The following is a 24494-nucleotide window of genomic DNA, read 5'->3' as shown; positions in this document are numbered from 1 at the left end:
CGGCCAGACTTCCTGGACTTCTTAGGGTACCACCTGTCTTCCCGGACACAGCCAGGGTTTCTCAGGGCACCACCAGTGCTTCTGGGCACGGCCAGACTTCCTGGACTTCTTAGGGTGCCACCTGTCTTCCCGGACACAGCCAAGGTTTCTCAGGGCACTGCCACTCTCTGTGGGCACAGCCACACTTCCTGGACTCAGCCAGGGCTTTCAGGGCACTGCCACTCTCTGTGGGCACAGCCACACTTCCTGGACACAGCCAGGGCTCTCAGGGCACTGCCACTCTCTCTGGGAACAGCCCGACTTCCTGGGCACAGCCAGGGTATCTTCACGGCTCAGCCAGACTTCCTGGACTCAGCCAGGGCTCTCAGGGCACTGCCACTCTCTCTGTGCCTCTCAGGGTACCCTGCTGGAACAACAGCGACTCACAATCAAGGTGCTTACATATTCTCAATGGCAGCCAGTCAAGAGACAAAAGCAAATATCCCCCAGTTCCACTAACAACAGTTCCCAAACAAACAGTCAAGCGGTCCATTAAGTTAGGGATGGAAGGCAATTCCCCATAGCCATAGTCATTCACCAGGGCTGTCCTGGGGGTGAGGGATGACCTTGACCTCACCCTTATCTCCCACGGAGGACTCAGCAAGCGTTACCTCCTGGGACTACAAGTCCTGCATCAGGGCTGCCTGAGCAGGAACTTCCCCGGCCCACAGGGCTGCAACGACCTTTGCTTTCTCTGGCCTGTGCTGGTTGGGGAACCATCCACATCTTTCCACCTCTCCACGGGGCTCCATCTCTGCAGCAGCTGCATGGCTTTTCCTGTGCTGGTGGGAGAACCGTCCACATCCTCCCACCCCTCCACGGGGGTCCAGCTCTCCAGCAGCTGCTCCTCCTGGTCTTCCTCAGACTGAGTGTTCATACGCACAAACTGCTCCACCATGCTTCGGTAGGTTTTGGCTGGCACCATACCCTGCTCGCTGCGCCATTTGTCGTGCTGGGCGTCCGGCGGGGTCTCTGCTCCCGCTCCCCATACAAGAATGCAGGATATGGTGAGGCCAAAAAGGAACACCCACGGAGCCATAGGTAGGGGAGTCATACCACTATATTCTCTCTGGCGGCACTATACTCTCACTGGAGGCTGGATCCACACTGTCCGCAAACCGCCATCCACACTTGCCAGCCCAGCCACCATCTTCTTGCTAGCCCCCGTTCTTCCTCTCTCTTCCTCTCTTCTCCTCCGTAGCCGCAGCAGTTATATTAGCGGCTAATTGGCTAACTGGCTACAGCTGACGGCCAATCAGCCACAGCTGACGGCCATCTACTACCCGAGCCAGCACTCCTCCACGTGAGGCCGAGAGCCTGTAAACTACTTTCTGGGGCTCTGCCCCCACAACTCGGTCGGCCTGGGGAATCGGGGAGGTGGTCAGAGCCCACTGGCCCTTCCGAAACTGCCTGCTCGCCCTCCCTGCAGCACCAGCTTCCTAACCACCAGAATCAGGACATGAAAGGCCTGGGCTCCAGTCCTGCCCATGGAGACTGTCCCCTTTCCAGCCTCATTTTCCCCAGTGGGACCGGGAAGTAACAGGTAGCGAGGCCATGCCCAGCTCGCCAGGCCCCGCACTCCTATCTTAGAGACAAGCAAACAGATTCAGCAGGAAGGGACCCATCCAGGGGTCTGTGGCTGGTCAGGGGCCAGTGGAAGCTCCATCCTCCAGGACCATGAGGGCCTAGACGGTTGTTGCATGTGCCATTCCTCCCACCCGGGACTGAGGCCACCCACCCCTAGCTCTGGGTCACCCATTGTCCTTGGAGGGAGGGCGTTGGGGTGACTACAAAATGGGTGTCTCTGGGGGTTCAGAGCCTGGGCTGTAAATGGGAGGCTTCGGTGCCATGCCTCAGTGGTGCTGAGACAGAGTCCACGTGAAAAGCTGGTGGAAGTGGGTTCATCATGGCGCAATCTGTAGCTGTTTATGAGTGTTATGCAGGGTGTCACGCAGGGTCTCAGCTCCCGCTCCCCACATAAGAACGCAGGACATGGTGAGGCCAAAAAGGAACACCCACGGAGCCATAGGTAGGGGAGCCATACAACTATACTCTCGCTGGAGGCTGGGTTGGTGTGGGGATAGAGCCAAGAGTGCAGTTTCCAGGCTCTCGGCCTCACGTGGAAAGGTGTTGGCTCAGGTAGTAAATGGCCATCAACTGTGATTGGATGGCCATCAGCTGTAGCTAGTTGGCCGTCAGCTGTAACCAGTGATCCGTTGGCCACTAATATAACTGCCGTGGCTAAGCTAGCAGCAAATGGGGGCTAGCAAGAAGATGGGGGCTGAACTAGCAAGCGCGCAGTGCAGTTAGCAAGGAGTCGGTCTGTTGGCAGGCAGAAAAGCGGACAGCAGGTCGCACGTTGTGTGACTCCAGCCTCCAGCAAGACTATAGTGGCATGACTCCCCTATCTGTGGCTCTGTGGGTGTTCCTTTTTGGCCTAGCTACATCCTGCATTCTTATGTGGGGTGCGGGAGCTGAGACCTCGCAGGCTGCCCCACACAATAGTTGGAGACACAGGAAGCAGGAGCCACACATTCCGCAACGCGCTGTCCACTTGTCTCAGCCAACCAACCTCACTTGCTGGCTGCAACCCACAGTGCTAACTGCAATCCGCTCTTGCTAGCTCAGCCACCATTTTCTTGCTAGCCCCCGTTTTTCCTCTAGCGTAGCCACAGCAGTTATATTAGTGGCCAGTGGCTCACTGATTATAGCTGACGGCCAACTAGCCACAGCTGATGGCCATCTAATCACAGTTGATGGCTGTGGGGACAGCCCCACAGAGCAGTTTCCAGGCTCTCAGCCTCACGTGGAAAGGTGCTGGCTCGGGTACTAGATGGCCTTCGGCTGTGGCTAGTTGGCCGTCAGCTATATCCGGTTAGCTCATTGGCCACTGGTATAACTGCCGTGGCTGTGGGAGACAGAAGAGACAGTCAGTCGGCAGAAAAGCGGACAGCAGGTCGCACGTCATGTGAATCCAGCCTCCAGTGAGACTATAGTGGTGTGACTCCCCTACCTATGGCTCTGTGGGTGTTCCTTTTTGGCCTCACCATATCCTGTATTCTTGTGTGGGGAGCAGGAGCTGAGACCCCGCATGACACCCCACATGACAATGGCCATTTCGTACGTGAGCCAGCACCCTTCCACATGAGGCCGAGAGCCTGGAAACTGCACTCCTGGCTCTGTCCCCAAAATGGGCTAAGATGGCTGCTGGCAGAGCAGACGTGTGGACTGCGGGACCCTTGGCGTGACTGACCGGTTGGAAAACTGAGTCTGGAGGCCTTTGCACTGTACCCTGAGGGGACAGCACCTGCCAGACCCCACAGGTCAGGTGTCACTTGCAGGGCCCCGGACTGGCCACATAGGAGGAGCTGGGAGAGTGAGGCTCGAAGGGAATCACATGAAGGGAGGGGGGCAGGGTCTGTGCACCCACTACTCCAGGAGTCTGCATGCATTTCCCAGACCAGACGGTGAGGCCCGGCCCCATGTCATGGGGTGGGAAGGTGGAGGGACTCTTTAGCCAAGATATTTTGCTTCAGGAAGTCTAGAGAGTAGCCCAGGAATTTACATTTCAACAAGCCTTCACCTGCCCAGGTGATTCTGAGGCAGGGCATCCCCAAGGTACAGATGGGCAGGAAGGCCTGGGTAGATGCAGAGTAACTTAATCCTCTTAACAGCCCTATTAGCGTAAACTGAGGCTTCAGAGAGGCGAAATCAATTACGAAAGACCTTATATTTTCATTCATTCACAAAGAATAACTACAGATATTTATTGACCACCTGCTCTGTGCCTAGACTAGAATTTTGCAACCACACGTTGTGTGACTTGAGGGCCTGGAAAATTCTGGTCTCCAAGTCTCATGCTTCACCTTCCTTATCCTCTTCTGTCCCCCACTCCAGCTGCAGTTTCCATGGCAACGGTCTCTGTCACTAAAGTCAGTTGAGGATCCTTGAAAAGAGGGAGGAGCGGTTGACATGAGAATAGCCTGGACTGGAGATGGGTGACCAGGAGAGGGTTAAGTCCTGGAGTCCCTCCCCATCCCATATAGTTTAGGTCACTCAAGCTTTTTTAGTTCTTATTAAAAGGTATATTTGGATGGGTTTTTTGCAGAAGGAGTGGGGGGGAAGAAGAGAGAAAAAGAAAGAAAGGAAAAAGAAAATTGTCAATGCGAACTCCTGCTGACTCTTAAAGAGATCACAGGTTCCTGTTAAGCAGCTGCCGCAGGTGGTAGTGACACATCCATCATCTATTCTCACCATTCAACCACATCTCATTCTTCCGTCCACACAAGTGGAAAGAATGCCCGAGACATTGCAGGCACTTGAATATAATTGGGAAAAAAAACAAAAACCCTTACAAAGGAACGAAAACCATGCTTCAAAAGCTACACTTATCTTCCTCCCCAAGAAACACAAGTCTGAGGACTCCAATTATCGCTGTTTCAAAAGATGTTGGGCACCTGTCGTCTGATACCCATTAGCACCCAACCACCCCAAGAAACAACAACTTGAATGAAAGGGAGGAATCAGTCATGACTGTAACCCAAATTACATTATTTTCAAGACTGGGTGAGGAGGAATTGTGAAAGGAGATTGTTTTGGGCAAGGAGATTGTTTTGGGAGGTGCAGTCAGAAACAGGTTGTTGTTGGTTTCAAGATGCTGCAATTATTCATCACAATTCAAAATCTTAGGACAGGTGCTCCCCAATAGGACTTTCGATGGCTGGGGAAATTCTTAATAAGTAGATGGTACAGGGGATAAAGCCATGACCATCTGGTCTAGCAAATGCTTCTTGCTTTCTTTCCATGAAACTGTATAAACTATCAGTGTTTTCTTCTAATGGTAATAGGCCTTTTCACAGTTTTTTTTTTTTTTTTTTTCCCCAGAAGCATGGCCATCCTGGCTTTAAAATACCATAATTCTAAGTAGATAATGGTGATTTAGAGAGGAGAATTTGTGCAGGAGTATACAGACAATAAACTAAAAATATTTATCTTCAGACAGAATTTGTGGAATGATCCTAAGCAGAGAGAGAGTGAAGAATTCAGAGATAATTACAAACATCCATGCTGGTAGATTTTTTGAAATACAGAATATGCAGGAGTCATAATTAGCCAGGGACATTGAACCATACTCATTACTCCTGTTGGCATCCCTCTGCTTGTGTCGTATGCAAACTTAAATTTTTACCAACCCTGGTCTTTATTGTACCATAGTTTATAATAACAAACTGTTGGAAATAAACTCACTATTCAAGAGGGGACTGGCTGGATACATTCTGATGAGAGCATTCAGTGGAATTCCATGCAGGGGTGTAAAATTCTAAGGTGTAAACTTCTTTAGTGACTGAAAGAGCAAAATGTACAGTGAAGTGCACAATAACGTGAAGGGTTGCCAAAAGAGGAAAAGGAACGTATAATACCTATAAACATATGTAATGTAATACAACATTATCTAATTATGAAATATGTTCAAGTATGTAATATAATGATATATAAAATATATACATAATGTGTATATTCATAGACTGTCTCTGTCATATCATGAGTGGGTCCCTGGGTGGCTGGTGGACAGGGGTGATATCTTAGGGTGATGCTGTGGACTGAATGTTTGTGATATCCCCAAATTCATATATTGAAATCTAATCGCCAATGTGATAGTATTAGGAAGTGGTGCTTTTGGGAGCTGATTAGATCATGAGGGTGGAGCCCTAGTGAATGGGATTACTATCCTTTTTTTATAAAAGAGAACCCAAAAAGCTCCCTTGCCCTTCCACCACGTGAGAGTATAGGAAAAAGATGGATGCCTATGAACCAGGAAGCAGGCCTCTCCAGACACCAGATCTGTGGGCTTCTTGATCTTGAACTTCCAGACTCCAGAAATGTGAGAAATATGTTTCTGTTGCTTATAAGCCCCAGTCTATGGTATTTTGTTATCACTGCCCGAATGGACTAAGACAGTTGGATTGCCTAGAAGCAGAGATTGAGGCAGAGATTTGATGCTTATGATTCTGAGGGAGGGCTTGCCAAGAGAAACCTTTGAGGATAGTAAAGGGGAAGTTGCTGAGCAATGCCATGGTCTCAGGTCAAGTCTAGGCTGGGCCTGACCCAGAGAGGATCTGGAGCATAAATCATACCTCAGAGTTGTCTCGCCTCAAGACAAGGGGACCCAGTTTTTGTACTCCTGACAGTCACTGGCTGCCCCCTATAGGAGGGAGGGATGATGTAACCTCCTATCAGCCAGGGGCAATTCTTCAGAAGTTGTTAGTTACACCCACACCAACACTGTCCACTCAAGTGGGGTGGAGACATGCCACTGTATGTGCTTTTATTTGTATTTTTTATTTGTTATGTCCATTAAAAAATTGTCCCCCATCTCCCCACCCCTTCCCATTAGCAACCATCAGATTGTTCTCTATATCTATGGGTCTGTTTCTGTTTTGTTTTGTATATTCATTCATTTTGGTTATTTTTAGATTCCACATGTAAGTGCATTCAAAAGGTGTTCATCTTTCTCTGTCTGACTTATTTAACTTAGCATAATGCCCTCTAAGTCCATCCATGTTTTCACAAATGACAAAATGTCTTCTTTTTTATTGCTGAATAATGTTCCATTATGTATATATACCACATCTTCTTTGTCCATTCATCTGTTGATGGACAACTAGTTTGTTTCCATATCTTGGCTATTACTAGTGATGCTGCAGTGAACATAGGGGTGCATGTAACTTTTCAAATTAGTGTTTTCTTCAGACAAATACCCATAAGCGGAGTTGTTGGATCATATGTCAGCTCTATTTTTAATTTTGTGAGGAATCACCATACTGTTTTCCATAGTGGCTGCAACAATTTACAATTCCTCTAACAGTGCGAAAGAGTTCCTTTTTCACCTCATTCTCGCCAATACTTGTTATTTGTTGATTTATTGATGATAGCCATCCTGATAGGTGTGAGGTGGTATCTCATTGTGATTTTAATTTGCATTTCCAATAAGGTATGGTCAAATAAATTATGACATGCCATTGACTGTTAATAGGCAACCCAATTCCTGCGATGTTATGAATGAAAACAAACAGAAAAAGATAGGGAAAAAATGAGTAAGGGCGGACGGGTGGCTCAGTTGATTAGAGCGCAAGCTCTGGGCAACGGGGCTGCTGGTTCGATTCCCACATGGGCCAGCAAACTGCGCCCTCCACAACTAGAATGAAGTCAATGAGCTGCTGCTCAGCTCCCGGGTGGCCAGGTGGCTCAGTTGGTTGGAGTGTGGGCTCTCAACCACAAGGTTGCCGGTTCAACCCCTCGACTCCAACTACGGATTGTGGGCTGTGACCCCTGCAAATAACAATGGCAACTGGACCTGGAGCTGAGCTGCGCCCTCCACAACTAAGATTGAAAGGACAACGACTTGACTTGGAAAAGTCCCAGAAGTACACACTGTTCTCCAATAAAGTCCTGTTCCCCTTCCCCAATAAAATCTTTTTAAAAAAAGAGTAAAATGAGTACACAATGAACACACCTTAAAATTGAGGACATACATTATCTGTTCTAAACAAATGTAATGCCCAAAGCACTCTTCGGAGCTGTGCCCACACTGGGCTATTTGTGAATGAATGGCAGATCTTCCCACTCCCAAAACACACAATCTACCCTATTGTGGATATTTGTTGCTCAACTGAGCTCAATGGTGGATAAGCTGTCAGCAAGACTCACCTTCTGGGTGATGTGATGAAATCCGTGATGACAAGGTGGCCACTGAGTTTCACTGGGGACTTAATCTTCTTACAAACCCCATGTCTGTGTCACACAGGAGGCCGGTAGGCTGTGGCAGACAGAATTTTTGGACAATTCCACCAGGAAACCAACACTCTATCTCCGGAAACTCTACCTTGAGGTACAGCTTATGGCTAATCTGCAGGCAAAATAGGAACAAGAGAAAAATGCTGTTAGTCAGGGTTTTCCAGAAAAACAGAACCAATAGGAAGTATACATATACAGAGGGTGCCAAAAAAAAAAAGTGTACACATTTTAAGAAAGGAAAAAACTATATTAAAGTTGTAATTCTCAATATATACTGATAACAAAAGATGAATACAAGTCGTGTATATACATTTTTTGACACCTCCAGTATATATATACATACACATATAGACATACATACACATGATTTATTATAAGGAATTGGCTCACACAATGGAGGCTGAGAAGTCCAGATCCAGGAGAGCCAATGGTGTAAGTTCCAGTCCAAGTCCAAATGCAGAAGAAGACTGATGTCCCAGTTCAAAGACATTCAGGCATAAAGAAAGAATGATTTCATACTCAGGCTTTTCTTCTATTCAGGTCTTCAACTAATAGGGTGAGGCCCAACCACGTTAGGGAGAGTGATCTACTTTACTCAGTCCACCCATTCAAATGTTACTCTCACCCAGAAACACCCTCACAGACATGTCCAGAATCATGTTTCGCCAAATACTCGTATCTGGCATTCCCATGACCCAGGCAAGTTGTCACATAAAGTTAACCATGACAGATGCTTTTTAATACATCTTATTATTTTAATAGATATTCTTTCGATAAATTTGGAATGTAGGATGGATTGAGGACAGCGATGAGGGAGGAGACTGGGGAGCTATTCAAGGCCAGATATAATTTTGGGGGGGCAGATGATATAACCTTTTATTTTTAATAATTTCAAATTGACAGAAGAGTTTTAAGAATGGTGCAAAGAACTCCCATTTAACCATCATCCAGATTCACCCAGATTAATGTTGCCACATTTGAGGCTGTCTCTCTCTTCCTCTCTCTCTTTTGTGTAAATTGCAGATGTCATGCCTCTTTGCCCCTAAATATTTCAGCATGTACTTTCTAAGAATAAGGACATTTTCTTTTACAGTCACAGAGCAATTGTTACCGTTAGGAAATTTAATATAAATGCATAATTAATATAAAGCTCAAATTCATACACAGTTGTTATTCCAACAATTTCCTTGGTAGCATTTTTCTTTCAGATCCTGGATAAAATCCAGAATTATGCTTTCCATTTAATTGTCTTGTCTCCAGTCTCTTTTCTTTCTTTTTTTTTAACATTTTTTTTTATTATTATTAGTTTTGGGTGCACAAAACAATGTAATAGTTAGACATTTATCATTTATATCCTTCGCACAGTCTCCACCCCAGTCTCTTTTCATCTGAATCAGTTCCTCAGCCATTCTTTATCTTACGTGTCATTGACATTTTTGAGAAATACAGAACAGGTGTTTTGTAGAATGTCCCTCAGTTCATGTTTGTCTCATGTTCCCTCATAATGAGTTTAAGATTTGCATTTTGCTGCATGAGTGATTTTGTTTCTTTCTCAGCATATCCTATCAGGGGCTCATGGTGTCTGTTTGTCCTAATGTTGATAATGTTTGTTTTCATGATTTATTTAAAGTGGTGTCTGCCATTATAAAGGTATAAGTTTCCCCTTGTAATTAATCATCTGTGGGGAGATCCTTTCAGGCTATGTAAATAGTCTGTTTCTCCTCATATTTTTGGTCATGAGTTATATATAGTATCTTTTGATAATTCTTGCCTGAAATAGTTATTACTGTGATGTTTGCTAAATAATGAGTTTCTAATTTCACTCCTTGTTCTATATTTATTTGTTGGCATACTTCTGTAAAGCTGTATTTTCCTTTTTCCCACATTTGTTGATTTGATGTTGATTTATGGATTCTATTTTTAGTCTATGGGTTATAATGTGTTACTGTTAGAATTTACTTTTCCCTGGAACTATTCCAGTTTTGGTCGTGGGAATTCTTTCAAGCTGGCTTCTGTATCTTTTTGACTTTTTTTTTTTTTTTAAGGACTCTTGAGCCCTTCCTTCCTTTCAGGCACAAGACATCCCAGGCTCAACTCGGACGTCCTGTGCCCAGCCCTGGACTCAGCCATTTCTCCAAGGAGTCTTGGCTTTCTTGAGCTGACAATAGTATTGGGAAATCAGGACCTGAGTGCTAGGTGTGTTCTTTCATTAGTCATGTTTGGGAAAGTAGGATTTATCCTGAAGACAGAATTTTGACTAGAGAAGTGATATGGTTGTATTTGCATTTTAGAAAGGCCACTCAAGCTATAAGTGTGGAAAATGGATTGGTGAGCATAATATTTGTAAAAACACAGCCCTTCATGTACCACCTTGATAAGTGTTGCCATCTTGGTGTCTTTGCTCTATTATTAAACACTTAATTCTTTTTTTTCTTTAAAATCATTCTCTGTTATACCTGAAATAAATATTCTCTTTAATGGGAATTTTAAATCACTATTGTGAATGGGAGCACCAGTTTACTTGCCATAAATGGAAAATAAAAATAAAGAGAGATACAAGGAAAATACACAAAATGTTGTTTCTGTATGTAAATGACACTCTTACCACATTACCAGCCAAAGTTCTGAGCCTAATATCTACCTTTTTTTGGTTGAAAAGGGATGTTAATATTGCTAAAGACATTTGAACCAAACTAAGACATTATTCTCTGTAATGCAATGGCCCAAAAAATACTAAAAGGGAAATTTTTTCTTTTTTTTGATTTAAATATTATTTAATACATCTGTCTAGTACCTTATTTAATCTCTTGAGAACATCAATGCAGACATGTTGCACACCTGGCAAAACATCAGTCAGGGGATTGAAAAGAGGGAAGGAGATAAGTTAAAAATCTAGAGCAGGAATGCAGTCTTGTCTGTGGGAAGAGAGCCTAGTGGACATTTTTGGAAAGAGCTTTCAGACAGTAAATGCTTCAGACAATGTAGAGTCAACAGGACTCCGGGTTGGGAGCTTAGGGAAGAGGGACAAGTCAGGAGGGTTTGGGGCTTGAGTGACTTAGTGGTGACATTTAGAGGTAGGCAAGATGGGGAAGATGGAGCTGGGGTCCTGAGAGACTGTCGTTGTCATCCAAGTGGATACAATGGTGAGCTGGACCAGGGTGAAGTCCCAAGGCTGGTGAGTGTGCTGGATAGATTCTTTTTTTTGTTTGTTTTAGTAGAAGGAAATAATATGGGGTGGATTGAGGTTGATGAAGGGAGGAAGTTAGAAATCCACTTCTGAATCCAAAGGTTCTATATATAAATTATTAAAATGAATCAGACATGTTGGCGAGATCGAAGGAAAAAGGGGCGAATGCGATGTTTAGCAGAAGTGGTTAGGGTGAACCTCATCATCTTATTCCCAACCTCATAGGAAATGTTTTCATCACTTCACTGTTGCTTTTGATGTTTGCTGTAATTTATTGCTAGTTTTCTAAATTTTTTCATCATTAATGGATGATTGTGTTGGTGTAGAATTAACCCCTGGTCATTCGCAGAACGTAAAGAAATTCATGAGATTCTACAAAGTAGGAGAGCAAGAAAAGGTTTATTGAAAGTCACGCAGAGAGAGTTCTGTTTGGAAGAGAAATACTGGCAAAAGGAGTTTTGCCAGGGCAGTCTGAGAGAGCTGATGCAGGTTTCTGTTTAGCTGGGGTTTTACATTTTTCCCTCCAGGGTATAGGGTGCTTGTCAGCTTGCAGAGGGGCTGCTCTTACAATTGTCTTCTCCTGGGAACTGGCCTGTTCTCATCTGTGATGGATGTCAGCTTGCAGGGGGTTGCTGTTGTGATTGGAAACTGTTCTGTTCCCATCTATGATCGACGTAAGGTGCTTGTCAGCTTGCAGATGCAGTGCTAGCCAGGGGAGTCAGAGCCAAACAGTTAATGTTTAAGCTCATTCCTTCTAGCTCACTAGCTCACTCATGTTAACATTTTGCCTGTCCCATCCAGCCAGCTCACAAGCCCACTCCTGTTAACTCTTTACTTGTCTCATCAATGATGACTCTATCAAACCTTCTGTTTGTTTGTTTCATTCCTGATGAGTCAACTTGGTCATGATGTGTTATCCTTTTCTATATTGTTGGATAGAATATGGCAACATTTTGTTTAGAATTTTTATGTTTATTAATGATATGGGCCTGCCATTTTCCAATCAAATAAAGCCTCTGGCAGATTAAACATAAAAAATAAATCCACATCTTTTGGTCAGGAATGAGTGATCAGAAAAAAGAATCTATTAGGATTTTCACGAGGCCCAGTAGCTAGATGGACCCTCAGCTTTCCAGAAATCCATGGAATTTCCATTGAGCTAAATACCAGGTTGGGTTGCAGGCAGGATATACACCCATATAACTAAGGAATGGGACAAGATTGTGGAGGTGTCCATTTCTACACCTAAAAACACATAAGTAATAGTGATATGTTTTTGTAAATTGTCATCCCTAGATTCTCTTAGTAATCTGATTTTCCCTAAACTGGGAGTCATCAGGGCGGGGCTGGCCAATCTTGTAACCTCATTTATTTTGCTCTTATAGCATTCAATTGATTGGATGAAGCCCATCCACAGTATGGAAGGTAACTGGCTTTATTTTTACTTAAAGTCTACTGATTTAAATGTTGATCACATCAACAAAATGCCTTCATAGAAACATCTAGACTGGTGTTTAACAACTGGGGGACCATAGCCTATTCACATAGACACATAAAATATATATGTATGTATATAGAGAGGGAGGTTAAAAAATATATTACATTATTGTAATATATAATTCATTAATATTAATAGTATAAAATATATAGCATAAATCATATCATGTTTTTGTAATATATATAAAATACATTATATTACACAAAATATATCACATGAAATATATGATATTGTTTTAGATTATAAATTGATTGATATTGATATTTTATATATATCCTATTGGTTTTGTTTCTCTGGAAAACCCAGACTGATACACAGTTGATGGTGATCTGGTCTAGGGGAGAAAAAAATGTACACAATATTTATGAGATGTATGTAGGCAATAGGAGAAGATGAAATTGATTCAGCGGGACCTGCAGATGGATTGGATGCAGAGGTTCCAGGGGATAAATGAGGAACTACCTCTGGGTTTTCATCTTGAGCAACTTGGTGCATCTCAGTGGCATTTACTGACATGGGCCAGCCTGGAAAAAAGAGGGACAGAGTGAGGTGGCTAGTGTAATCATTCAAGGGATATATGGGGCAGTGTAGACCATTCTGGGGCAGTGGGAATGGAGGAAGAATTGGAGGGATATTAGTGAGAGACAACATGAAAATAATAAAAGCATAGATAGCTTGGGCTCAGGGAGAAAGAGGAGCCAGGACATTTTATCATCTTTTCAGTGGCCAGATAAAACTCAGCTAAAAAATAATCAACAGAATTTTCCACTGAGCTAAAGGTCAGGGGCTGAATTCCAAAAATTATATACATCCCGTGTAATTAAGATGGGGAAGGTTTCTCTTAGACACAATACAATGGGGACAGTATTCCAGACACATCTGTTTCAAATCACATTTGCCTGAAAACACACCTGTTTTGCAAATTACCCTGGATTCCATCGTCCACCAGTTTTCATCCAAATTTGACAACACTGAATTCTATCATCTGCCATCTTTCTGTATTTAGAAGTGTTTATCCTGGTGTCCGGCACACAGTCAGGGCTCAGTGGGATGCTTCTGGAATCAATTCCCCAATGTCATCAAGAAATGAATAAAACATTTTGTGTTACTTGTACCCTCTTTTTAAAAATGTAGAGCTATATTTTATACTTACCTATGTGTGTGTGTCTATGTGTACATATGTAGAGGCATACCCATAAAGAAGATTGGACTGATAAACTCGGGTATAAGTTCACTTTCATTGTTGTCAAAGTCATCTCACCCCTCATGAAGTGCCTCCTGAAGCAGGCAAAATTCTCGTCTACATTTTACAGATGAGGAAACTGAGGCTTGTAGAGACTGGCTCATAGCAATGAATGCCCCCAACCACTTTACTCAAACAGCTAACACCCCCTCTCGCCATGTCTCCACCTCCTGACACTATATTCTTTAATCACACTCACTCCCTTGGTGACCTCATGCAGGCTAGTGGCTTTGTTCACAAACATGCTGATGGCTCCAAAATACATATCTGGGTCAGACAACCCAGAATAGGGCTGTTAGATTCAGTGAATAAGAAATAGAGTGCCCAGTTAAATATGAATTTCAGAGCAACAACAAATAATTTTAAATAAACTTTTAATGTTAGAACGGATTTGGCTTTGGAAAAAAGGTGCAAGCAGTAGAGAGAGCTCCCAAACCCTACCCCTAGTTCCTCCTACTTTTAGCACCTTACATTAATATGGTTGATCACAATTAATGTACTAATATTGATACATTGCCATTCACTAAAGTCCATACTTTATTCCCATTTCCTTTGTTTTCACCTAATGTCCTTTTTCTGTTCTAGAACTCCATCCTGGACTCCACACTTTGTTGTCACATCTCCTTTGGCTGCTCTTGGCTGTGACAGTTTCTCAAACTTTCCTTGTGTTTTTTTTTTTTTTTTTTTTTTTAACTAGTTAAAAAGCATTGTAATAGTTAGACATTTACACCCCTCTCAAACTTTCATTGTATTTCCTTGTATTTGACAGTTTTAAGGAGTGCTTAGGTATTTTTGTGGAATCTCCCTCCACTGGGACTGTCTGATATTTTTCTCATGATTAGAGTGGGGTTATGGGTTTTGGGGAAGACCACAAAGGAAAAGTCCTTTTTATCACACCACATCAAGGGTATGTACTGTTGGTGTTGACCTTGATCACCAGGATAAGGTAGTGTTTGTCAGGTTTCTCCACTATGAAGTTCCTCTTTTTCTCTGCCTTTCCACACTGTCCTCTTTGGAAGGACTTCACCAGGCACAGCCCACTGTTAAAGAATAGACTCCACCTCCTTTAGGGCGGAGTGTCTACATAAATTATTTGGAAATTTTCTGTACAAAAAACTTGTCTGTTCTCCTTCCAAAATTTTTTGTTTAGTGTTTGTCTCATGCAATATTTGAGACATACTTATACTAAAAACTTATATGTTGTTTATCTGAAATGCACATTTAAATGAACATCCTGTATTTTATCTGGCAGCTCTGCCCGGGACCCATATGCCTAACCTGCATTTTTGACATCAAATTGATGTCTAACAGGGGAATGAAAATAAGGATGCTGATATTACAGACATCTGGATGTTACCATCTTGGCTTCCTCCCCGTCATTTACTGGAGTTCCCCTAAATTGTGGCTATGGTGTGCCCCTGGGTTTGTTTTTTCTTCTAAATCTGAGACATGCTAACGATTAAGCAAGGGTTAAAAAGACAAATGCCCACATGCATGGCTGACGAGCAGCTGGAAGGCACAGGCCCGCTGGGGCCCATATTATTGGTTTCACTAGGGCCTCACTAGGATTGGTTAGTGCCCTACTGGCTGTGAAATATTTTGAGGGTCGGGCACATGGATGAGGGTCCTATGGATGAGTAAAGTTGGCAGAGGTAAGAGTAGAATGGGGCAGTGGGTGGAGCGTGGAAGTAAATTCCATACTGTAGTGTGGGGTTACTCAACCTGGGCACTATCAGCATTTGGAGCTGGGTAATTCTTTATCCCAGGAGTTTGTCCTGTGTCCTAGCCTCTACCCACTACATGCCAGTAGCACTGACCCACCGATCCACCCATGCTAGTTGTGACAACCAAAAATGTTTTCAGACATCCCCAAAATGCCCACTAGGGGGAAGAATCGCTGGCTCTGCGTGAGAAGTACTGCTCTAAATCAGCGGATGTCAAAATTGAGTTGCATCAGAATGCTGTGATGGAGTCGGGGGGTGGGGGTAGGAGGGAAGTTGGGGCTCTAAGCAGAGTGCTGGGCCCCCCCTTAGAGTGTCTGATTTAGGAAGCCTGAGAACGTTACCCCGAGAAGTCTCTGCTCTAAATAATACATATTCATTTTTTTTCTTTCTCCTTTTTTGTCCTTTCTCTTTTATTTATTTATTTATTTATTTATTTATTTATTTATTTATTTATTTATAATTTCTTTCATTGTTCAGGGAAGAATTAAAGTCACTAACATATAGGATGAGTATGAGCCCATTGGGACGTTTGCATTTTTCTACCTTTAATGTCAGTGCAATTTTGAGAACAATAACTCGGCATTCCTGAAGACGCACATGCCTTTGACTATTTCATTATCGTGCTTTCCGGTTTGAGCCTGAGTGTCTGCGAATTTCTGTGGTCGTTTCTCTGTGTTGCCACTAGGTAGTGGTAGAAGCCAACTAATAAAAGGGTCTTTGTAAGCGTCTCCAGCAGAAACTAGACTCCGGTTTGGGGTTGCCTGTCTAACCCAGAGTTCTGTCCTGTTAAATCCAGTACGCACACATTACACAATTTTCTGATTCCTTAATCGCTGCTTTTGTCCTTATATTGATGTTTTTTAGTTTGATTTGATTTTGATTTTTTTAAAATATTATTTGATTGTTTCGATGCTTTTTGATATGTGTGGTGAAACCATCACCACAATCAAGACAGTGTCCATCACCCCCCAGAAGTTTCCACCTGCCCCTTTTTAATCCTCCCACCTGTCCCCCCACAACCCCCTCCCCAGAAAAACACTATAGATTAGTTGTATTTTCTAAACTTTTTTATGTATGTACTTGGAGAAAAATTGTTATCTTTCTATGACAGTTGACATACAATATTATATTAATTGCAGGTGTACAGCATAGTGATGAGACATTTATATAACTTATGATCTTGAGCTCATTTATGAAGTGATCATCGCAATAAGTCTAGTACGCATTTGACACCATACACAGTTACTACAATATTGTTGACTGTATTTTTTGTGATTTACTTTATGTCCCCGTGACTATGTTTATAACTGGCAATTTGTACTTCTTAATTCCTTCTACTTTTTTACCCAACTCCCCAACCTCCTCCATCTGGCAATCATCAGCTTGTTCTCTGTATCTATGAGTTTGTTTCTGTTTTGTTTGTTTGTTTATTTTGTTTTTTAGATTCCACATATAAGTGAGATCTGTCTTTCTCTGTCTAACTTATTTCACTTAGAATAATACCTCCATTCATGTTGTTGCAAGTGGCAAGATTTCATTTTCTCATGGCCAAGTAACATTCCATCTTCTATATCCAATTGTCTATCAATTTACACGTAGGTTGCTTCCATATCTTGGCTATTGTATGATACATACTTTCTTGTGTCTGGCTTCTTTTATTCATCATCGTGATTTTGAGATTCATCCATGTTGTTGTGAATAGCAGTCATTCATTCTTTTTTTGCTGAGTAGTATCCCACCCTATAGCTGTACCACAATTTATCCATTCACCAGGTGATTGGCATTTGGTTTGTTTCTGTTTTCTGGCCATCGTTCTGAGTCTGTAAGGGGCAAAAGTGGATACAGGAGACCACTGTGAAGATATTGCTAAAAAATCCAGTTGGCGGGGAAACAGTAATTCAAATCAGGATAGTAGTGTTGAGAAGCAATCAGATCCTGGATATATTTTTTTAATGGAGCCATGGTATCACTGACTAGTTGAATGCGAATATGAGATTGCACCAAATTTCCTTTAGGAACCGTCCCTCTCCATTTCAGCCATGATTTCTGGGTAGAACTGACCTATGCTCACCTCTAAGAATAGACCTGCCTGAGTCTGACTAGTCAGGGCACCCCACCTCTAGTCCAACCAGTGACTGGTCCAGAGAGTATACATAACCCAGGGAGAATCGATGAGAACACAAGAGACATTCGCTAGGGTTTCTAAAAAAGATGCTTGCTCTCCTGTCCCCTGGATAACGTGGAGTGGTATGGCATCTTGCTGTGCAGAAGACAGAACTTGGGGTGACTGGAAAACCACCAGGTGGAAACTGAGGGTCAAGTCAACACAGGGGAGAGTGTGGACAGAAGCAGAGAAACTGAGTTCTCTTCAACATTGCTTGAGCTGCTGGATAGAACCTCACTGCATCCCACATGTCTGCCCTCCAATTGGACATTTGTATTATTACGTACATCCATGAGTTCCTTTGATTGTTTCAGCCAGCCCGAGCTCATTTTTGAGACACTGAATAAGGTGCTGGTGTTCTGGGTGAGTAGTTTGTTAATATGAATAAGTCTATAAGTCTTCATAAATGTATAACCTAAACTTGTGGCCAAGGCTTACACAGCCTATAAAGTACCAGTGTCTGTAGGCCATATGAGTAGATGTGCGAACATTGAAAGGACTTTATGGATGCAGAAAGATAAGAAAAGCCTGGTGATGTATCAAATGTGGGGAAACGTGAGCAGAGTAGGTATGAAAAAGAGAAAAACAAAACCATATGTACAAGATTTTTAAAATTATTTTAGCATTTAAGGTGAAAAGAAACTATAAAAAAGAAACAAAAATATATCTATAATTCCACTACTACTATTTTAGTGTACTTTCTTCCAATCTCATACACATAATTATCATATATAAATTTGTTTATATACGAGGTTGGACAATTAAGTTTGCGAACTCAACCTAGAAAAAGTGCTACATACCTCATTGCTGAATATCACTGCGGTTACCTTCGAAGTACTCTCCTTGGGAAGCTATGCACCGACGCCAACACCAGAACTCTTTCTGGAATGGCCATCAGAGTTGTCATTGTATTCCCTTGATGTCCTGAAAGTCATCAAAATGTCTTCCTTTCAATATTTCCTTTATCTTTGGGTAAAGAAAGAAGTCATTGGGGGCCAGATCAGGTGAGTAGGGAGGGTGTTCCAATACAGTTATTTGTTTACTGGCTAAAAATTCCCTCACAGACAGTGCTGTGCGAGCTGGTGTGTTGTTGTGATTCAAGAGCCATGAATTGTTGGTGAAAAGTTCAGGTCATCTAATTTTTTCACGCAGCTTTTTCAGCACTTCCAAATAATAAACTTGGTTAATTGTTTGTCCAGTTGGTACAAATTCATAATGAATAATCCCTCTGATATCAAAAAAAGTTAGCAACATCAGTGCAACAAAGTTTGCGAACTTAATTGTCAGACCTTGTATAATTTTCTCTCCAAAATAATATGTTTGTCAATGTGTTGCCTTATCTACTTTGCTCTCTCTACTTCCTGTGTGTGTGTTTGACCTTCTTGGACACTACCAAAAGGCAGAGAAAGTAACAAAAAGCAATAAACTCTAAAACTCAAGGCATTTATATGCCATGAGAAGGAATGCCACCATTTCTGAGGCCAATGTCTTCACACCATAGCAACCTCTCACTCAATCTATACATCTATCCAAATTTCACTTTATCCTTACCTCTTTCCCCTACTATGGCATATATGGTGGTTTGTTGGTGTTTCAATGTTCATTTCACTCCCTAGGTCACAAGATAAAAAGACAAGGGGACGGCCTGGTGGCTCAGGTGGTTGGAGCTCCATGCTCCTAACACCGAAGGCCGCTGGTTAGATTCCCACATGGGCCAGTGAGCTGCACCCTCTACAGCTAAGATTGTGAACAACAGCTCTCTCTGTAGCTGGGCTGCCGTGGGCAGCTGGAAGCTGGCGCAGGCTGCTGTGTGCAGCTGTGGGCTATCATGTGCCACCATGGGTGGTCAGTGGCCAGCGTGAGTGGCTGGCAGCTGGCAAGAGCTGCTGTGAGCTGCTGTGAGTGTCCAACCAATGACTGGCGACCAACAGCCTCAGCTGGGGGATCACAAGGCTCATAATACCAGCATGGGTCTGGGAGCTGTGTCCTACACAACTAGAATGAGAAACAATGGCTTAAACCGGAGTGTGGGGGCAGAGGAGGTGGGTGAAAGGGGAGGGGAGATAAAAAGACAAGGTAGTGGCCGAAATATAGAAGGAATAATTCAGAGAGTAATGGAGTGACTCAGAAGACTTTTTATTTCCCCATTCGGAAAGAGGTTTTGTGTGTTTCCATTTAGATGAGGGATGGTTGTATCATCTTAGGCAAGAAGATGTTTCTGCTGTATTTTGGAATTTGAAGTTTGAAAGGAGTTTATCTTCAAAGGGCTGGACTGTGGAAGGGAGTATGGGAGAGACTTGATCTAACTAACCCCCATTTTAATCATCATCTAGCTTACCTTCCAGAGTTGTAAAGATGGGAGAGCTAAAAATGTTATTGTCCAGTCTACTTTGCATCCCAGGGTCCACACATGGTCTTGGTTTTCTCAAGCAGACATATACATGTGACACTTGGGAGGAGTAAGTAAGATTCTGCATGGCAGGGAGCACCAAGAATGTATGCATCCTACAGACAGACTGATTCCAGGAATCAAGGAGCTCAGAATGGCTGGAGCCAACCATCCTGAGTTTTTCCTCCTACTCATCAAGTGAGATCAATTATTCACACTTTCTTTTTTTTTTAAACTAAGTGAGGTGGGCAGAGGACAGAGACTTTTACAGTTAGAAGTGTCTATTTATCTCTCTTCCTTTCCTGACATTGTAGACATCTAGGTGTTATTCATTTATTTTGTGTTATTTATTTATGTGTATTATTTATTAGTATTTCTCCTCAGTTTCTAAATTTATTTACTTAACACAACATGTTCCTAGATAAAATATATAATCAATCCAGAACATATGAGTGAGGCAACACTGAAATGTTGTTACATTTTCTGATGTGTATTTTAGCCCCACTTAGTGAAAGTATTTACATTTTTAAAGAAATGGATATCACTAGACATTATTCACTGGAATAAAACTCCATGATGGTTTTAGGCATATTTGGTTTATTGGTACACCTCCAATGTTTAAAGAAGTTCCTGGTGTACAAAAGACATTTAGTAGGGTCGGCCCGGTGGTTCAGGCAGTTAGAGCTCCATGCTTCTAACTTCGAAGGCTGCTGGTTCGATTCCCATATGGGCCAGTGGGCTCTCAACCACAAGGTTGCCGGTTCAATTCCTCGAGTCCCACATGGGATGGTGGGCAGCGCCCCCTGCAACTAAGATTGAACACGGCACCTTGAGCTGAGCTGCCGCTGAGCTCCTGGATGGCTCAGTTGGTTGGAGTGCGTCCTCTCAACCACAAGGTTGCCGGTTCGGCTCCCGCAAGGGATAGTGGGCTGTGTCCCCTGCAACTAGAAAATGGCAAGTGGACTTGGAGCTGAGCTGTGCCCTCCACAAGTAAGACTGAAAGGACAACAACTTGAAGCTGAACGGCACCCTCCACAACTAAGATTGAAAGGACAACAACTTGACTTGGAAAACAGTCCTGGAAGTACACACTGTTCCCCAATAAAGTCCTGTTCCCCTTCCCCAATAAAATCGTAAAAAAAAAAAAAAGACATTTAGTAAAAATATTTGCTAAACAAGAGCCAAATCAATCTTCAAAGAAAACTCCGTATGTTACATCCTCACTGCCCTCAGATACAGCATTTACATTACAGGCCATTTCGATATGAATCCCTGGGTGGCTATTCCAGGCTAACCAATAAGTGAAGGCATTCCTATGTTTTTTCCCTGCAGAGTTCCAGTGTGGCGTTCCCATGTGCATGGTGTTCCTATCTGTGGTGAATTTTTCTCTGGTGTCTAACAAGATTTGACAGTGAGGTGGCACAGAAAAAAGGTTAGAACTTTTTTCCTACTTTTTGGAAAAGGCACCCCACACTTTGTACTGGAGCACACAAATTATGTAGCCCCCTTACCTAGAGCAACAGGGCAAAGCCAGGTCCTCTAAAAGTCAGCCCAGAGGGAAAAAGAACTCTGTACCTTGAAGATGGGAGGAGTTGGAAGCCAGTACTCACATCCAGGCCAGCAGCTTTTGTAGGGAAAGAAGGGCTGGTTGAAGTTTCATGGCCAAGATGATGGAGAGACTGAGGTGGGACGAGGGAGATCAAATCTTTCACCAAGAGGAGTGAAGGCAACAGAAGGAAATGAGCTGATGAAAGGTTGCTGATCTCTTCAAAGGAGACTTAGCCATGGGGAGAAAATGGGAGCCCAAGGAGACTCTTGAGCAGAGCTAAGAAATAGAATTTACCTGGAAAAAAAAATTCAGGTAAAAATGTAAAGAACAGTGCCATGTGGAGAAAAATACCTGGAGATTTATTTCAGCTTTCAGAGGTAGTCACAACTGCCCCTACTCACTGCCAAATGATTTCATCATTAAAAAAAAACAAAACTCAGTGGCTCCTGTGTGACGTAGGCCCACCACCAGCGCTCTCCTGGTCACACACCTGGACGGCCCCTCAGCAGGTCTCCCACTGCCCGGCTCCACTCCTCATTCCAACCAGAGGATCACCTCAGATTTGATGGTGTCCTCTCCTCCTGTTCACAGAAAACACCCCAGAGGTTGATGTTGTGTGTCAGTGTTTGTGTGTGTGAGTCTGAGGGTTGATGTAGTATTTGTGTTTCTGTGTGAGTATGTATTTGCATGTGTCTGCATGACTGCTGTGAGTGTGAGAGCATAATTTTATGGGAGTCTGAGCATTCCGTGTGCTTATGTGATAGTGTGTTTGTAGTGTGTGGGTATTGTATGTTTGTGTGTGGGGTGTTGGTGAGTGTGTGGATGTTTTCGTGAGGGTGTATTGTGTGTGAAGGAATGCTTGTGTGTGGGTGGCTGTTTGTGTGGCTGTTTTGTGAGGGTGTGATGTTGTATGTGAATGTTTGTGTGGGTGTGTGTTTGTGTGACAGAATATGCCACTGGTTGAAGGGGTGGGTGGGGAAGACACAGCTTCACGGAACACCCAAGAGCAGCCCCTCCAAAAAGCATTGCTTTTTGTCTTAGAGGATGGAGCTTTTCCAAAACTCAGGGCCAGGACCAGGATAGAGGGAGAGGTGCCCACCCACATGACTGACAGAGGCCCTCATTCTCTCCATAATTACACAACCCTGAGACTGAGGGCTCCTTAAACTGAGCACCTGTGCCCTTCACATGCCCCATCATGCCGGTCCTGCCCTGAATGTATGCAAAGCAAAAACCACCTAAAAGCCGAAGCTAGGAAGCCAAACGGGGGAGCACCCATGAGTCTCTGGCTTCAGGTTTTGAGTTGGCCTGCCTGGGAAGCCATGCTCACCCACGGAGACCAGGTTGTTGCAGCTCTCCAGTGTCACATCCCTGGTCCTAAAATTGTCCAGTGTCGCTGGTCCTAGAAGTGTCCATGTTTCTGTGTTTGGGCCTCAGCTACTGCCACTTCCCCTGGGTGAAGTCCACAGTGATGTCCGCAGAGGTCACCCTCCCCTGTAACAACAGATTCCCAATCAGTACACAGATGCTCCTGAACCCTGAGGCCTGTGATATAGGAAATTGTTTCCACTGAACTGAATTTGAATTGTATTACGGCACCATTTATTGTGTGCTGTAGTCTGGGAGAAGATAAATTGTAGCTGAGAAACCTTGCTAGCAAGTCATAATCTTAAGGTTTACTTATGACCCCACCATCTTTCTCTGCCTTCCTCATTCATTTTTCAGTCCCATCACTTTAACTCCTGCCTCTCTCGGACCTACCCAATTGTTTCCATCTTATCCCCCCAGTCATTAACCCACACAAGTATTGTTTACTTAGAATAAGGCAATAAATAGCCTCCAAATTCTTTGAGTTATATCTAAACTGACTCCTTCTGACCTACCAGTCAAGTGTAGAAACTGAAGAGTGCGTGTCCCAACTTAGTGGCCTTCCTTGCTCTGGGGAAAGAGCAGCCATCCTTTATGTGGACCATGGTGTCTGGCATTGTCTGCCACATTCCCATTCCATGCTTGGGTCACTCCATGCTCCCATCTTTGTTCAGCCATATTGGATTTATATCAGGATTTTGTTGCTGCCAAAGTGTTGAAAATCACACTTGTGAAGCCAACTCTTTTGTTGACAACTGAAAATCTTTTTGCCTCTAAGAGTTGGCCGTGTTTGGCACACACACAAACACATACTCACAAAAACATCTAACCACTCACACACATGTTGTCATCTCAGACAGGATAATTTTGTATTGGCATGTATATTCCAGCCTGCTGTTCTCATAGGGATCAAATTCCAACATCGGACTGAATTTTAAACATTGTGAGGGATCTGCTATATGCAACTTGTCACTGGTCCTAGAATTGTCTGTAATTTACCTCAATTCTGATTTTTATCAGTTTATGAATCTTCATCTAATTGTGCTGTTTCATGAAAACTATTTCAAATGCACACAGAACAAAGTGAGAGACAAGTTTTTAAAACACCGGTACAATTTTTAAAAAAATATAGATCAGGCCGGCTCGGTGGCTCAGGTGGTTGGAGTGCCGTGCTCCTAACGCCGAAGTTGCAGATTTGATTCCCACAAAGGCCAATGAACTGTGCCCTCTATAGCTAAGATTGTGAACAACGGCTCTCCCTGGAGCTGGGCTGTCGTGAGCAGCTGGAGGTCAGTGTGGGCTGCCATGGGGTATATCATGTGCTGCCAGGAGTGGCCGGCAGCCATCATGAGTGACCGCAGCCGGCGAGAGCTGCCATGAGCTGCTGTGAGCAGCCTACCAACGACCGGTGACCGACTGCCTCAGCCAAGAGGAGTGCAAGGCTCATACCACCATGGGCCAGGGAGCTGTGTCCTACACAACTAGACTGAGAAACAACTGCTTGAACCAGAGTGGGGAGGGATTGGGAAGGCAGAAGAA

The 24494-nt window shown here is 43.5% G+C and overlaps 1 non-coding gene across 4 annotated transcripts in view; it reads right to left on the bottom strand.

Moving 5' to 3' along the window:
• Positions 1-16551: 16551 nt before the first annotated feature.
• The window catches only part of LOC109437569 (uncharacterized), a 41086-nt gene continuing 33143 nt past the window's right edge, over positions 16552-24494 (bottom strand). Inside the window, exons 6-8 of one of the 4 annotated variants that reach the window (XR_012490373.2) lie at positions 22918-23081; positions 21614-21881; positions 16552-20982 (exon numbers count right to left, since the gene is read on the bottom strand). This is a non-coding gene — a transcript (uncharacterized LOC109437569). Of the gene's footprint in view, positions 21882-22917; positions 23082-24494 lie in introns of all 4 variants that reach the window. The other 3 variants (XR_012490374.2, XR_012490375.2, XR_016022166.1) reach the window with 3 other exon arrangements.

The sequence above is a fragment of the Rhinolophus sinicus genome, chromosome 8 (genome assembly GCF_057876585.1).
Source record: "Rhinolophus sinicus isolate RSI-liver-muscle chromosome 8, RSI-T2T, whole genome shotgun sequence".
NCBI lineage: Eukaryota > Metazoa > Chordata > Mammalia > Chiroptera > Rhinolophidae > Rhinolophus > Rhinolophus sinicus.
The sequence above is the reverse complement of the archived record's forward strand: the minus strand, read 5'-3'. Positions and strand labels throughout refer to the sequence as shown.